The sequence below is a fragment of the Meleagris gallopavo genome, chromosome 4 (assembly GCF_000146605.3).
Source record: "Meleagris gallopavo isolate NT-WF06-2002-E0010 breed Aviagen turkey brand Nicholas breeding stock chromosome 4, Turkey_5.1, whole genome shotgun sequence".
NCBI lineage: Eukaryota > Metazoa > Chordata > Aves > Galliformes > Phasianidae > Meleagris > Meleagris gallopavo.
Window position 1 is genome coordinate 38,576,980 of NC_015014.2, and position 8,509 is coordinate 38,585,488.

The following is an 8,509-nucleotide window of genomic DNA, read 5'->3' on the forward strand; positions in this document are numbered from 1 at the left end:
CAGGACTTCAGTAAGGCCTTTGACATGGTACCCCACAACATCCTTCTCTCCAAATTGGAAAGATATGGATTTGATGGGTAGACTGTTCGATGGATGAACAGTCTACCCACTGGCTTGCTGGATGAAGTACAGAGTGTGGTGGTCAATGGTTCAGTGTCTGCATGGAGATCAGTAACAAGTGGTGTCCCCTAGAGGTCAGTGCTGGGGCAATACTCTTTAACATCTTCATCAATAACATTAACAGTGGGGTCCAGTGGGGTCCAGTGCACCCTCTGTGAGTTTGCTGATGACATCAAAATGTGGGGTGTGGTCAACATACCACAGGGACAGGATGCCATCCAGAAGAACCTAGACAGGCTTGAGCAGTCGGCCCAGGTGAATCTCATGAAGTTCAACAAAGCCAAATGCACTGGGTCAAGGCAACTCTCTACCAATACCAGCTGGGGGATGAAAAGGATTGAGAGCAGCCCTGCTGAAAAAGACCTGGGTATAACTGGTGGATGGCAAGCTGGACATGAGCCAGCCCAGAAAGCCAACTGTAGCTCAGACTGCATCAAAAGAAGTGTGGCCAGCAGGTCGAGGGAGGTGACCCTGCCCCTCTACCCTGCACTGGTGAGGCCTCACCTGGAGCACTGCATAAATCAGTACAGGGGGGACATGGATCTGTTGGAGCAGGTCCAGAGAAGGGCCGCAGAAATGGTCCATGGAAAGGAACACCTCTCCTCTGAGGACAGGCTGAGAGAGCTGGGACTGTTCAGCCTGGAGAAGAAAAGGTTGCAAGGTAACCTGATAGCAGCCTGTCAGTAGCTACAGGAAAGAAGGGGACCAACTCTAGCAGAGTCTGTGGTGATAGAACAAGGGGAAATGGCTTCAAGCTTAAAGAGGGTAGATTAATTTGGATATAAGGAAAAAATCTTTTACAGTCAATGTGGTGAGGCACTGGAACAGATTGCCTAGTGATGTGGTTGATGCCCCAGCCCTGGAAACTTTCAAGGTGAGGCTGGATCAAGCCCTGGGTAACCTGATCTAGTTGTGCATGTCCCTGTTCATTGTAGGGAAGTTGGACTGGATGACTTTTAAAGGTCCCTTCCTAGTCTAAGGATTTGACAATCTAGTTCCAATCCCCCCCACTAGATTGCCAGCCACTAGATCAGGATGCCCAGCGCTCCATCCAATCTGGTCTTGAACACCTCCATGAATGGGGCATGCACAGCTTCTCTGGGCAACATGTTCCAGTGCCTCACCACGCTCTGAGTAAAGAGTTCCTTTGTAACATTTAATCTAAATCTTCCCTCTTTAAGTTCAAAGTCATTGCTCCTTGTCCTATCAGTATCTATCCATGTAAAAAGTTGTTCCCCTTCCTGCTTGTAAGCTCCCTTCAAGTACTAAAAAGCTGCAGTGAGCCTACTCTTCTCCAAGCTAAAGGAGCCCAATTCCCTCGATCTTACTTCATAGTAGAGTTACTCCAGCCCTTTGATAATTTTCATGGCCCTCCTTTGGACCTGTTCCAACATCTCTACATCTTTCTTTTGTTGGAGGGCTCAGACCTGGACATAGTTCTCCATATGGGACCTCATGAGGGCACTCCCTCAGCTGGCATGAGGCTTGCCCAGGTCAGGCTTCTGTTTATTAGATCTCAGATTTTCAGACTTTCTCAGTGTTATCAGACCCCTGTGGAGCAAGAAACTTTCTGTGCCAGCTTCTTTCATGAGCTTAGTCAGCCCCTTCTCCTGACTCACATACCTCCTTCTGCTGTGTTAAGGTGGGGTTCTCTTTGAAGTGTTTACATGTGCACTGCGTTTGAGTAAGCTCCTTTTTATTCTTTCAGGTCTTCAGGTTCACGGTTTGGTTCAGTCAGAAATGAAAACTTTCTATTACAGCTTCACTGTAGGTGTGTTTTATATCCTGCTGTGCCACAAGTAAAAATTAAAAACCTTGCTTAACTTTAACTTCACAACGTTATAGAGACATTATAGAAATGTGAAATTACTCAAATCCCTGAAGCGCACTGTGAACTAAATTAGTGATTTGAAGTTCTCCCATTTAATGTTAAGTATCTTTCAAATTTTGAAGGTACCAGCTGAATGCACTCAGTGATAGCTTTTTTGAGTCTTATTCTTAATTTCTGCATGTTAAGAAGTTTTCACCACATTTTTACAAATTGTTCCTTTTCTTTAGATCAGCAATATAATGAAGTAATTAAAATACTTCACTAGTATGTAACCACTTAACATTAAAAGATACCGATGATAACATTTCTGACTTATTAAGGAACCTTTTCTTTCCTTTCATAATCACACAGCTGTATGTATTATCTTTAGAGCCTGTTCCAAATGTGCAGTTATTTCACATTGAATCCTTAAGTTGCAGGACATAATCTGAACACATTTACATGTAATTTCTCAATATAACTCAGTTGAAATCATTGTCTAATTCAGTGTGACTACATAAAAATGACAGTACAGCTGTTTCTTGATTACAGAATGGTTACAGGGCAGCCAGTTTTTCAGTTAGAATGTAATTGATTCTTAATTATTCTATCTTGTAAGAAAGACCACTGCTTGTAATTTGATTAAGGCGATAAGAAATGACTCTGTAGAAGATAAGAATCAGCCACAGGTATACATGCTTATTTTATGTTTGCTTTAAGTATCATTTTTCGATTGCACCTGTACTTCCAGATGGGATTTGCAGCATAGTACTCCATTCTGAAGTTGCAGTAGTGTCGATAGTAGAAAGGGATATTCAGTGGTATTGCATTTTATTATTATTTTTTTAATTTTTTCTTGATACACGTTTATTTACTATCTAGAAGCAACTAGAAAATAAAAGAAAATAAAGCCATGGTATTGGGAAAATTGTTTCAAGAGAAACAGCAATATACAGTTTAAAAAAACATAGGTTTTCTAATTGGAGTTCAACACATTCAGTCAGCAAGCAGAAGTAGGCTTGCTCATAGCCCCTTCAATCAATCTGCTGTTTTTTTCTGGTCCTTATATCTCTTTTTCTCCATCTCATCTAGGGTGCATCATCTGTGGCTCAATACAAGCAGAGTCAGGCATAGTGCAGCTAACCTGGCTAATACTGGAGAGGAGCAGTTTTGCCATGACCTTCAGCATCACCTTCAGGGTGTTTTAGTTCATCAGCATGGCGTAAATGGGAGCCTATGACCCAGTGAGTACAATTATGCTCCGTAGTGGAAGCTGGTACAGACCCAAGATGTTTTATATAGCTCAGAATAGCAGAAGAAATATTTTCTTTGTTATTAGTCTACCTATATAGTGAAAATATTGACACATTGCACACCTTTTGATGTCCCATAGCAGCATTTATCAAAAGGATTATTCAGCTATGTATGCTGCTCAGATTACAGCAATCTTATTCAAAAAGAAAGTTTCATTTTGCATGTACGGATAGGTTTCTTTCTTTCTTTTACTTCCACATCAGAAAATAACTCTAAAGGCTACCAGCACAAGGTTAACAAAAGAGACTTGTCAGGTGAAACACTCTTTCGCAGAAATGAAATACCTTTAAACAATAAGTGAACATCCTCAAGGAGAGGTGGCCTTCATGGATGGTTGCCTAGTGATGCAAGGCTGACTGACTGGCAGCTCATGTCTAGAAGGCTGTAAAAAGTCAAGGTTTTTTTACAGTTTGGGATTCCCAGCTACACAGGGAATGCTTTCATTAGTTCAAATTGAGATAAACCTTTCTGGGGGTATTGCAGCCCTTTTCAGTTCTAGGTGAAAATAATCTGAGTCTTGAAGCTGGCCAAGATGATAGCGTGGGGGACAGTATGCCTAGAACACTTTTTCCCCATTGTTTTTTTTTTTCAGTATTTTCTTTTCCATGAGTTTAGAGATTTACTGCTGTAGCAGAAATGCTAAGTCATGGCTTAAAACAATGATTAAGCACCTGGTGGGAAGGCAGGGCTAATTCAGGGGAGCTCAGGTGTATGCAGCGTGCAGCGTGCCTAAGAAGGGGTGAAGCCAGGCTCCACTCCTTCCCAGACCTCATTTAAGGGTTGGCAGGGGAGGCAAGGCTATTTTGCTTGAGATCCATGTGTACCTGAGGCTTTCTGAAGGTAAGTAGCTTCTTCCCTTTGTTTCTGTGCCTGTGATTATTGCATTTGAGTAGTCCTTTCTTGCTGCAGTACTGGACCTTGCTATTCTGCTATCATTGCGGTGCTTCCTATGGCATTACAGTATTACAACTGTAAAATTTGCTTCAGGCTATGGTTTAACTTCCACTGTAACTTAATATAAGTTGTGCTGCTGGTTAAAATGCACAGTTTGTGATCATCTCTCCCAACCCAAGCACATATGCATGAGAAATAGAGGGAGATTGTGTAGAAGGGAGAGGTCTGAGGTGATTTTTACTGAGGCAGGAAAGAGCTGGATTTAGAGTAGGAGGGCTTATGGCAGGCCAAAAGGACTGCGTAACTTTGTCCTATTGTGACTGTAAGGTGAACTGCAAATCTCTGAATATCCAGATTAGTTGTGTTCAAACAAATTCATGTGTTTTGCAGGGGATTGTAGTATGATTGTGGTCCCAGTTCATAAAATCACCTGAAAAGTTTGCACCAAGATTGACCCTGGTAGTTAGCACTCAGGCGGTGTAGGCTGAGCTCTGCTTGACTCTTGGGGTTTCAAATACTTTCATTTGAAGGAATTTCCAAGTCTAAGACAAAGAAGTGACCTGAAATATTGCATGCTTTATTTTGTGTTGAACTATATATGTTAACCATAGATTAAGTTTTTTCTTTTCTCTTCTGAAAAATGAAGTAGTCTTACACCAAAAATTTTATACTTTTCAAAATAGGGCCTACAACTAGTTTGATCATCTGGAATTTGGTAAAATAGTATAGGAATAAAGGTACTTATTTTGTAATTATATAAACTGAATGTTCCATTGGCAGAGATATCTGTAGAAACTGGCAGTGATTTTTGTGTTCCAGCTTGCTCAGTGCAGACTGTTAGAAGGCTCATGTTTTGTTATCTCATGGAGATATATATTTATTTATTTGTTTATTTATTTATTTGTTTGTTTGTTTGTTGATGCTTTGCTGTGACGTTGCAAATTTAAAAAAAAAATCATATATATATTTTTTAACATCTGTACATTCTTTGCACAAAATAATCACAATTGGGTAAAAATTACTTTTGCATGATGTGCAACAAACTGTTGTAATTGTACAACTTCTGTAAGTTGTACTGCCAAGAAAAGGAAGAAAAAAAAAAAGTGACAGTGTAGAAAGTTACCTTTATCTGCCTAATTGAAATGCAGAAAACTGATGCCTTGTCATCTGAGACTTGATTACCTCCACGAAAGCTGGTAGAACAGCCAAATGTGAATATCTTATAAAATTGCTACTTAGTTCTTCAGAGAAAAGACAGCAGTGGTTAACTTATTTTCATCCTGTAATGACTGTGCTTGCCTTCTTTCCCCTCCAAGTTTAGCGTGCAGATTTCTGATGTTGCCCTCTCACTGTGACAGTCTATCTCCTCAATCTTTGCCCTTATTCTTAAATCCTGCAGCTGATTTCTTCAAGATTTCTTGATCTCTTCAAGACATGATCTATCCTGTCTGTAGACATATAACAGTGTCATTAAGTGGAATGCCTGACCAGTATAAGCGGCAATAAATAATATGTATTTTTCCTGCTGATATTTCATCAGCATGTTTCAAGGCTGATAGAAGTTCCTGGAAGCAGGTGCCCCATGCCATTCTACCTCACCAAGTAGCTACTTCAGGCACGTACACCCCGTGAGCTGTATGCAACTCAGCACAGCTCACAACGCAGCCTGACCCCAGCCCATACCATCATTGTAGTGGCTCTGCCCCACAGAGTGGCCCAGGCACACAACCCTCACTCAAGCAAATATGGGAGCTCTATTTAACCCTGCTTGGGCTGAAACTGGGACTCGGGGAGAGCACGGAGCAGCACCAATTCAAATTATGGCAAATAAGTTTATGGATATATTGGCTAAATGCTGCTTTGTTTTGCATTTTCAGAAAGGAATTTGAGAATAGGTTTCAAGATTGACAAAAAAAAATCACCAAAATTTTTTGTGTTTTTGTTGAAAGTGTATTACTTGCAAATTTTCAAATTGAATGTATGGAGTTGCATTCAGATGTTCAATTCAAATTTGATCATTTCTCTTTACTAGACTTTCATAGGACCACTTTTAGCAGAGAAAGAATCCCTTGTTTCACAATCACTATTTATTCATCTCAGTGCTTTTTTTGGCAGAACATGCATTTGCAGAAAAACTGTTTTCAGGGATAAAGCACAGGAAGAGTAAAACTAGATCAAAAATCTCTGAGCGCCTTGACAACTCACTAAGAATAGCAACCACTTCCCTTTAAGCAGATCTTGATACACTATTTTTACAAACACCTAGGTCAAATATCTTACTAGCTTTGTTTGCATTGTTCTCTTTATTTAATATTTAAAAAAAGAAATTGTTACATATATACATTAACGAGGGTTGTTCCAAAAATAGTACCTCCTATTTTATTATGTCAGAGACAGATGTGGTGGTATGGCCAAAGAAGCTGAATCTTCCCATCAATATTGTTACATTTTGTTGCCATGCAACAGATGATAGCAGAGGGGCAGTCTGGCAGTGTGGTATCGGACATGGGAGTGCATATGAAGCAAGCATGTGTTACTGAATTCCTCCATGCCAAAAGAATTGCACCCGCTGACTTTCACTGATGCTTGCTGAATATTTGGGAGAACAAGCAGCGGGTGTTAGCACAGGGAAGAAATGGGTTGTGTGTTTCAGCGATGTTGACAGTGACAGTCAACCTCTGCTGGTTCAGAGTTCTTGTCCATTACTGATGAAAATACATAGTTAATGGTGATGACTGTGTTGAAAAAGTTGAGGATTTGCTAAACTTAATAATTACTGTGCACTTTGCATTCGTTGTCGTTTCCATGGAAATAATTAGTTGGTATTACTTTCAGAGCAACCTTGTAGATGTGACCCTAGACATTCCTCTTCTCTCACTGCTGTCCAAGAAAGCCCAAAGGTTGTACAGCTATGACTAGGCACTCATCAGTGTGATGAATGTGCCAAGAAGCATGACCAGCTAGCAGTGTTCAAAAAAAGGAATGCGTACCTGTAACTGAGGGCATTTCATGAGAAGGAATTGCCACAGTTACAAGACTGTAGGCAGTTTCATTTATTATCAATGTTAAATTAGAAAAAATCTAGGAAAAAAAAAGTCATGGTTATCCTGATCTAAAAAGTATTGTGATTTTAAGTGCTAGTATATTTCCATATTTCCAAGCTGTTATCTAGGGAATAGAACAGAAAGAGCTTTCTGTAGTTTCAAATTTCTTCTATAATTGTTCTTGACGGTGTGGGTAAGCCAGCTGATGAACAGCCTTTTGCTGAGCTAGGCCTGTGGCCACATACCGTTTGATATGACCTAGTGACAGTGGATACTGTATGAGTCAGAAAATGGGCTTAGTGCAGCTCAGCAGTGGGACACAAGGGCTGAGCCCCCTGGGGACATTGTGGTGGTAAGAACTAAAAGTAATCTCTCAAAATACATTATTTCCTGCCACTTCTCCTCAGGCTGTCACAGGCATCAGAAGGAGGGTGGGGAGGGAGTGTGGCTACAAGAAGGGAGCAGCATCAGCGGGAAGTTGTTGGCTGTCAAACATGCTCTGGTGCTGTGAGTATCCACTGTGTGCAGCTCAGCCTGTCCAGATGCACTTGGGAATGAATGAAATTCAGTTTAACGGTTGACAGTGACTCAATACAGAACAGCAGTTCAGCATCCTGCACTGATCATTGCCTTGTACTTGTTATGTGGTGAATAGGTATCAGAAGCATCATTTCCACAATTCAAACTAATTGTGACAGTTTTTGTGGGCAAAATCAGCAGGGGTTGGAGAGCCACAGGAGGTCTCACGCCTGAGCTGCCAATGCAACCTTCAGAGCTGTGACGGTACTGTGAGGGGAGATGAGGAGGGGGCTAAGCTCTTGTTCTGTCACTTTAGCATGTAAACAGTTATCCAACAAAATAAAGGAATGAATGCTCCTTCGTTCAAAAAAACTTGAAGGAGTATAATATCATACACTGTGCCAGAAGAGTCATCCTTTTTCTAATATGTATTTGAAAGCAATCCTTTCACTTGCATGTATTAATTTTTGGATAGGAGCCCAGGTTACTTAAAGTAATTTTGTCCCTTGTTTCTTCCCCTGCTTATTGAAATATTATTCAGATAAAAACACTACACCTGAAATGAAGAAGCTGGTGTATTTTCTGGTTTAAGCATTTATGAATCATACATAATTTAAAATGGACATGATCAGTTCAGAGCAGATATGTATCATAACCTTTGTATTCTGAGTTTTTTTTCAGCTGTCTTGCACTCGTGGTCGCATGTTTCTTCTACCCATATATAATATCAAATGAGCATGTAACCAAGCAAATGAGTATTTTCAGCCATTAAAATACAGGAAGTGAAAGCTGCTCATGAATTAAAAAA

At 40.4% G+C, this 8,509-nt stretch overlaps 1 long non-coding RNA gene across 3 annotated transcripts in view; it reads left to right on the top strand.

Moving 5' to 3' along the window:
• The first annotated feature begins 280 nt into the window (after positions 1-280).
• Positions 281-8,509, top strand: part of LOC116216568 — a 114,279-nt gene continuing 106,050 nt past the window's right edge. For all 3 annotated transcript variants that reach the window (XR_004159620.1, XR_004159622.1, XR_004159621.1), the window contains exons 1-2: positions 281-375; positions 3,023-3,174. This is a non-coding gene — a long non-coding RNA (uncharacterized LOC116216568). The remainder of the gene's footprint in view (positions 376-3,022; positions 3,175-8,509) is intronic.